Source organism: Bos taurus, chromosome 11 (assembly GCF_002263795.3).
Source record: "Bos taurus isolate L1 Dominette 01449 registration number 42190680 breed Hereford chromosome 11, ARS-UCD2.0, whole genome shotgun sequence".
Lineage (NCBI taxonomy): Eukaryota > Metazoa > Chordata > Mammalia > Artiodactyla > Bovidae > Bos > Bos taurus.
In genome coordinates, this window is record NC_037338.1 from 5,550,075 (window position 1) to 5,558,848 (window position 8,774).

An 8,774-nucleotide genomic window follows, 5' to 3' on the forward strand; every position below is an offset into this window, starting at 1 on the left:
GCCTACCAGGCTCCTCCGCCCATGGGATTTTCCAGGCAAGAGGACTGGAGTGGGGTGCCATTGCCTTCTCCAGATAAACCACAAGGACCTATTGTATAGCACAGAGAATTATATTCAATATCCTGTGATAAACCATAATGGAAAAGAATATGAAAAGAAGTATATATGTGTATAACTGAATCATTCTGCTGTACAGCAGAAATTAATACCACAATGATATGTCAATAAAATTAAAAAACAAACCAAAAAAACTTGTAAAATCCCACAAAGCAACTCTAGACTCTTCAAGAAGCAGTGAGCATCTGGCCTTTACCTTCTCAGGCACCTCCTCTGTAAATGACATTCAAGGGGCCCCAGTGATACACGTCGTGAACATAAACTGCACTCAACCTTCTGTCTTTGAAGTCTCTCAAGCTTCTCATCATATTTAAGAGTCCTCCTTTTAAAATGTCATTTTGCCATCACACTTCTAGGATTCAGTTTTTAGTTTTTTTATTTTATAATAAAGGTTATTTTCACTTTCATAAGCTTTTGCAATAAGTCTCAATCTTATTTTCTCCTAAAGAATATTTTAAGACCTATCTGTAGACCCTGCCACGCAGGATGAGTTGAGCAAGTCTACTTCCATGAGATGTTGAGCTGTGTCACTAAATGGCAGAGTCAGAATTCAAACCCAGGTTGAAACGACTCCAATACCTACAGCTCTTTACCATCACAAGCCACTTCCCAGAGACATGGAATTAGCCGTTGGGCGGGTCAAGACAGATGATTTTCCTCACTTGATATTTTAAAGGCATTGTGTCCTCACAGTAAGAGTTACACAACCACACATGGTATTGTTTACATCGGGCCTTTTGTTTGAAACTTTGGACCTTTAAGAGAATATGGTTAAAGTAGAAAGAAAGAAAACAACTTTCAACTCAATGATAAAAGATGAAAGACCAACAGTAAATGAACTAAATAAGTTTAGTTCAGTTCAGTTCAGTTCAGTCACTCAGTCATGTCCGACTCCATGTGACCCCATGAACCGCAGCACACCAGACCTCCCTATCCATCACCAACTCCCAGAGTGCATCCAAACCCATGTCCAAAAGTTGGTGATGCCATCCAACCATCTCATCCTCTGTCGTCCCCTTCTCCTCTTGCCCTCAATCTTTCCCAGCATCAGGGTCTTTTCAAATGAGTCAGCTCTTCGCATCAGGTGGCCAAAGTATTGGAGTTTCAGCTTCAACATCAGTTCTTCCAATGAACAAAGGACTGATCTCACTTAGGATGGACTGGTTGGATCTCCTTGCAGTCCAAGGGACTCTCAAGAGTCTTCTCCAACACCACAGTTCAAAAGCATCAATTCTTCAGTGCTCAGCTTTCTTCATAGTCCAACTCTCACTTTCACACATGACTACTGGAAACACCATAGCCTTGACTAGATGGACTTTGTTGGCAAAGTAATGTCTCTGCTTTTGAATATGCTATCTAGGTTGGTCATAACTTTCCTTCCAAGGAGTAAGCGTCTTTTAATTTCATGGCTGCAGTCACTATCTGCAGTGATTTTGGAGCCCCCAAAAATAAAGTCTGACACTGTTTCCACTGCTTCCCCATCTATTTCCCATGAAGTGATGGGACCGGATGCCATGATCTTAGTTTTCTGAACGTTGAGTTTTAAGCCAACCTTTTCACTCTTCTCCTTCACTTTCATCAAGAGGCTTTTGAGTTCCTCTTCACTTTCTGCCATAAAGGTGGTGTCATCTGTGTATCTGAGGTTATCGATATTTCTCCCGGCAATCTTGATTCTAGCTTGTGCTTCTTCCAGCCCAGTGGTTCTCATGATGTCCTCTGCATATAAGTTAAATAAACAGGGTGACAATATACAGCCTTGACATACTCCTTTTCATTTGGAACCAGTCGTTGTTCCATGTCCAGTTCTAGCTGTTGCTTCCTGACTTGCATACAGGTTTCTCAAGAGGCAGGTCAGGTGGTCTGGTATTCCCATCTCTCTCAGAATTTTCCACAGTTTATTGTGATCCACATAGTCAAAGGCTTTGGCATAGTCAATAAAGCAGAAATAGATGTTTTTCTGGAACTCTCTTGCTTTTTCCATGATCCAACGGATGTTGCCAATGTGATCTCTGGTTCCTCTGCCTTTTCTAAATCCAGATTGAACATCTGGAAGTTCACAGTTCACGTATTGCTGAAGCCTGGCTTGGAGAATTTTAAGCTTCACTTTAACTAGCGTGTGAAATGAGTGCAATTGTGTGGTAGCATTCTTTGGCATTGCCTTTCTTTGGGATTGGAATGAAAACTGACCTTTTCCAGTCCTGTGGCCACTGCTGAGTTTTCCAAATTTGCTGGCATATGGAGTGCAGCATTTTCACAGCATCATCTTTTTGGATTTGAAATAGCTCAACTGGAATTCCATCACCTCCACTAGTTTTGTTCATAGTGATGCTTTCTAAGGCCCACTTGACTTCACATTCCAGGATGTCTGGCTTTAGGTGAGTGATCACACCATCGTGATTATCTGGGTCATGAAGATCTTTTTTGTACAGTTCTTCTGTGTATTCTTGCCACCTCTTCTTAATATCTACTGCTTCTGTTAGGTCCATACCACTTCTGTCCTTTATCGAGCCCATCTTTGCATAAATGTTCCCTTGGTATCTCTAATTTTCTTGAAGAGATCTCTAGTCTTTCCCATCCTATTGTTTTCCTCTATTTCTTTGCATTGATTGCTGAGGAAGGCTTTCTTATGTCTCCTTGCTATTCTTTGGAACTCTGCATTCAAATGGGTATATCTTTCCTTTTCTCCTTTGCTTTGCTCTTCTCTTCTTTTCACAGCTATTTGTAAGGCTTCCTCAGACAGCCATTTGCTTTTTTTCCATTTCTTTTTCTAAACTGGACAACTAAGTAATTTTCAGGTGTAATAAGAAGAGTGTCTAAACTGCCTTAAAAATGTCCTGAGTAGGACTTCCCCAGTGACACAATGGATGAGAATCTGCATGCTAATGCGGAGGACATGGGTTTAATCCCTGGGGCAGCTAAGCCCGTGTGCCACAGCTACTGAAGCCCGCACACTCTAGAGCCTGTGCTCCACAAGAGAAGCCACCACAGTGAGAGCCCCTGCACCACAAGGAAGAATAGCCTTCCCTCTCTGCAACCAGAGAAAGCCTGCACAAAGCCACGAAGACCCAGCACAGCCATCCTAAGTAGGATTTATTTCTGAAATTTAAAAACCATACTTTAAGGGCTTCCCAGGCAGTGCTAGTGGTAAAGCACCCGTGTGCCAATGCAGGAGTCATAAGAGATGCAGGTTTGATCCCTGGGTCTGGACGGCCCCTGGGAGAGGCCGTGGCAACCCACTCCTGTATTCTTTATGGGAGAATCTCATGGACAAAGGAGCCTGGTGGGCTACGGTTCACAAAGTCGAAAAGAGTTGGACATGGCTGAAGAACACATGCTTTAATACATATTTGAAGGGATTAAAATCATCAGGTCATAATGCAATATCAAGACATGATCTAGTTAATAAGACATTTCCCACTAGACCTTATTCAGGCCTTCCATACACTGATGGCTCCGTTTATGATCAGATCACGTCTTCTATCCAGAGTCCCTCCATCTAGAATATCTTGTCATTATTATGTTTTCCTCTAGTACTGGGACAGTCAATGTCTGTGAATGTTTGTTAAAAGTCTGATACATCTTTATTAAAGTTAGACTGAAATGAAAAAATAGGAGATGAAATGCGGGTGTAAGGTCGAGTCGCACATGAAGTTGCAGACCTGCAAACCCTGCCGCCTCAGCCCTTGACTCAGGTGAGGATGGTGTTCCCGGTGTGAGCACAAGGTGAATCGGGAGTTCACCTCTGGGACTTCCCTGGTGGTCCAGTGGCTAACACTCCCCATTCCCAATGCAGGGGGCCCGGGTTTGATCCCTGGTCAGGGAACTAGATCCCACATGCTGCAACTAAGACCTGGTGCAGCCAAATAAGTCAATTAAAAAAAGAAAAAGAGTTCGCCATGGCCAGGGCCATACCTGATTTGAGACCAAAAAGCGATATGGATTAATTAGGAGAGGCTAAGCAGGGACCCTCCCCCAACTCTCCCAGGAGATAGGAGATTCAGATGCTTTTCCAATTCAACATGTTTAGACTCTCTGGCTTTCTTAATTTTTATAAAGTTATTCATCTTGTGTGTCTCAATACCTGAAAGAAACATTTTCCTGGCCCAAATAAACCACATCCAAAGACGCTGGAAAAATTCCACTTTGGGAAAGGGTTATTTTTTTGCTCAATTCTCTAATCTCTTTGCTGACTCTTGGCATTTCAGTTTAATATTAAAACCATCAATTTGTCTCAAGAGTTTAAGCCACGATCAATAGAAACCATGAAGGAGAGGCGGTAGGAGTTATTTTATTTATACCCTTAGTCTTTGTCTTCCAGACATCAGTGAAACAGAACTTGGAGGGTGACTGTGATAAAGCAGAGCCCAGGGGAAGAGGCTTCCCTTCACAACAGCTGCGGAGATGCTAGGGTGCAGGACAGCCAGCTGGTAGACCATATGTCCACACACTTGGAGGCATGGTCCAGGGAGGAGCTATCGTTTGTCACCCTCCCGGGGAAAACTCACCTTGACCTGAAACAGGCAAAGAAGAGTGAGGGGTGTCTGTGGGGAAGAAAGCACACACTGCCAGCTGCCTTGGCATCCACTGATGAAGCAACAGGTGCTTACTGCCCTGAAGCCTGCCGGTCTAGCTGCCTTCCACTGCCTCCCTCTCCTCCAGCGCACCCCTCTCTGGACTCTCTGAATCGGGCTAATACCCCTCTTTATCCATCATCTCTTCCCTGGATGCTGTACCTCTCTTCCTTTCTCTTCCCTGATGACCTGGGAAGTGGTGGGAGTGGAGGCTGGGAGGCTGCTCAGTGTCCAGAGCACCAGGGATTCTGGGACACCTTGGATAAGGGGTTGTCTTCACAACCTTGATAGTCCAGGTCAATCGTCCTCCGTCCTCCCCAGAGAGGCCACACATCTTGGCAGCTCATTTCTTCTGGCTAAGACATCTCATCCCTTCTCCGTCCTGTTAGCCACATCTACACTACACCCCCCAGCTTCTCTTGAGGGATGTGGCAATTAGTCCAGGGTCCTTCTCTCTGCCTTGTCTCCTGTCCTCCTGCCTCAAAGCACCTGTGAATATCTGTGTGACACGCTGGGCCTAGAGTTCTTGACCTCCTCATCCACAGAGCTCTTCCTCTCTTCTCCTTGGCTGCCCCCTGGGTCCCTCTCCATGTCAGCATAAGCTTCCTGATGGCAGGAGCCATGCCTCATTCATTTTTAAGTTCTGAGGCCTAACACAGCCCTTAGCTTAAAGTAGACTCTCCAAAAACGTTTGTGCAAATGAATGGACAAGTGATCATGTAAAGGATAAGTACCAGGTCCACATCAGGCATCATTTCATTCTCTTTATGACTGAGTAGCATAGTCCATTGTGTATATGTGACATGTCTTCTTTATCCATATCTTTGTCAATGAAGGTTTAGGTTGCTTCAGTGTTCTGGCTATCATAAACAGTTCTGCTATGAACACTGGGGTGTATGTATCTTTCCAAATTAGTGTTTTCATCTTTTTAAGATATATGTCCAGGAATGGGATTGCAGGATCATATGTCAACTCTATTTTTTAATTTGTTAAGGAACTGCCATACTATTTTCCATAGTGGCTTCACCAATTCACATCCCTATGTTTATTCTCTGTACTATCTCCACAACTCTACTATTCCTCTACAACTGTTCTGCAATAAAAAAGTTATTTTTAAGTATACACACACATACACCCCTTCACTAAAAGAAAAGAAAAAAATATTCTCAGACCGAATTTCAGAATGTGGGAAGAGCCGCCTCTGGTAAGGAGACACATAAAGAGGATTCAAGGAGATACATTTAGTGCCAGAATTAAGAATTTTATCAAGTTCACTTTTTCTTTTACAAAGGAAAAGGAAGAAAAACACAACTCCTCCAACTATAGAGACTCTTCAAGTACCTGAAGCAGGAGACATTCAACTGGACTCATTAAAGAGAAGTGGATGAGTTAAAAACTAGGTAACCATTACATTATCAAACTCTACATTTCATAATAAAAAATCTTAAGTAATATTAATTAGTGTACATAAAAGTTCCACCATTTAAATTTTTATGGTAAAGTTAGAGTTTCAGTATATCAAGGGGAAGAGAAAAGGAGTCCAGGGGTGTAAGCTAAATATCCCTTGGAAGGGCATTCCTGGTTACTTTACGCTCAAGCATCAGGAAAAGAATGAACACAGCTTGGGCTTATTAAGTAGATTTAGAAACATAACGAAGTCCCTGGTGGCTCTGATGGTAAAGCGTCTGCCTGCAGTGTAGGGGACCCAGGTTCGATCCCTGGGTTGGGAAGAAACATAACAGGGCTTCCTTGGTGGCTCAGATGGTAAAGAATCCGCCTGTGATACAGGAGACATGGGTTCGAAACCTGGTTCAGGAAGATCCCCTTAGAATAATAAATGGAAACCCACTCCAGTGTTCTTGCCTGGGAAATCTCATGGACAGAGGAACCTGGTGGGCTACAGCCCATGGGATCACAAAGAGTTGGACATGACTGAGGGATTAACATTTTCACCTTTTTCTTTTTCATAGCCTATTAATAATGTTGTGATAGCTTTAGGTGGACAGTAAAGGGACTCATCCATCCACATACATGTATCTATTCTCCTCCAAAGTCCCCTCCGTCCAGGCTGCCACATAACACTGAGCAAAAAGTTCTATATGCTGTATAGTAGGTCCTCGTTGGTTTTCCCTGGTGGCTCAGATGGTAAAGCGTCCACCTACAATGCGGGAGACCTGGGTTCGATCCCTGGGTCAGGAATATCCCCTGGAGAAGGAAATGGCAACCCACTCCAGTATTCTTGCCTGGAAAATCCCATGGACAGAGGAGCCCGGTGGGCTACTGTCCACAGGATCACAAAGATTTGGACACGGCAGAGCAACTTCACTTTCACTTTCACTTTGTTGGTTATCCAAATACCGTCTTCTTATAAGGATGCTTGTCATATAGGATTGGGCTTCCCAGGTAGCACAATGATAAAGAATCTACCTGCCAATGATAAACAAACCAGGAGACATTGGTCTGATCCCTGAGTCAGGAAGATCCCCTGGAGGAGGAAATGGCAACCCACTCCAGTATTCTTGCCTGGAGAATCCCATGGACAGAGAGCCTGGTGGGCTACAGTGCATGAGGTTGAAAAGAGCTGGACACAACTGAGCACACAAGCACACATATACATGTGCATGTGTGCTCTTAATTACACCCTCAAGTACTGTCACGTTCTGAGGTACTGGGGATTATGACTCAACATATGAATATGGCGGGGGATACAGTGCAGCCCATAATCCCTTCCTGCGCCCAGTGCAGGAGTGAGGAGGTACACTGGGAAGCGAGGCAGGGAGCCCACTGCCAGGCTATTACCCTTCCTCCCTAACAGCACCTCACCCCTTCTGTGTTGGGTTTGGCAATGACAGTGGAGGATAGAGGGCAAACAATTTTTTTGGTGTCTGCTGCTTTTCTTGCCCCAATGGCCTGGTCTAGGTCTCTTCAGGAAAGCCCCCCCACCCCCCGCAGTGAGCTCCTCAGAGGTCTGTGGTGAGCAGCGTTCCCTGGGAGCCAATCTTTCACCTCGGCAGAAGCCTCAGTGCCTCTCAAGTGCCAGAGATCCCTCACCGGACACCCAGCCATCTCTGAAAGCATCAAGAACAAGGGCCCGTGCTTGGCTATTTCTAGACTTCTGGAAAAACGTGTTTCCTTGGCAACCAAATGATGGCAAGGCAGGCTGCTCCAATTCCCTACTCAGGGTGGCCTGGGGGCAAACTGCTTGTCATCAGCAGACAGCTACCTAGTTAATAAAATGCAAATGTAGGTATTTCTGTGTGTGTGTGCTCAGTGGTGTCCAGCTCTTTTGCGACCCCACGGACTGTAGCCTGCCAGGCTCCTCTGCCCACAGGATTTCTCAGGTAAGAATACTGGGTTGTCATGCCCTCCTTCTGGGGATCTTTCTGACCCTCGGATAGAACTGGTATCTCTTGCACTTCCTGCATTGGCAGGCAGATTCTTTACCACTGCGCCACCCGTGAAGCCCAAAGACAGATCACCTACATCTTAGAAAGTCAAAGGGAGGGGTCTGAGCCCAATTGACAAGCTTTTTAGAACAGGAGGTGCTTACTTCCCTCTGGCCTTCTCTGCGCTTGAAGCACCAATCCCTAAACAGTAGAAACAGGACTACCCCCCTGCCACCAGCATGACCGCTGCCCAGGGAGCAGTCAGGACACAGCGCTGCTTATTCATCCCCAAGGACTGTGAGTCCCTGGGAGTCCAGAAAGTGAAAGTGAAAGTGTCAGCCGCTCGGTTGCATCCAACTCTTTGTGACCCCATGGACTGTAGCCCGCCAGGCTCCTCTGTCCATGGGACTTCCCAGGCAAGAATACTGCAGTGGGTTGCCATTTCCTTCTCCAGGAGATCTTCCTGGACCAGGGATCAACTCTGTGTCTCCTGAACTAGCAGGTGGATTATTTACAGCTGAGTCACCAGGGAAGCCTTGGGAATCCAGAGGGGTCAGTTAATAAGGGATCAGTGCTGGGGAGGAGGAGTTAAATATGGGAAAATCTGAACCATATTTTGAGACTGACTTACAATAATGATTTCTGAATCTCTACCTTCTTTTCCTCCATCCTACCATGACTCATCTTGATATTTTAAGTC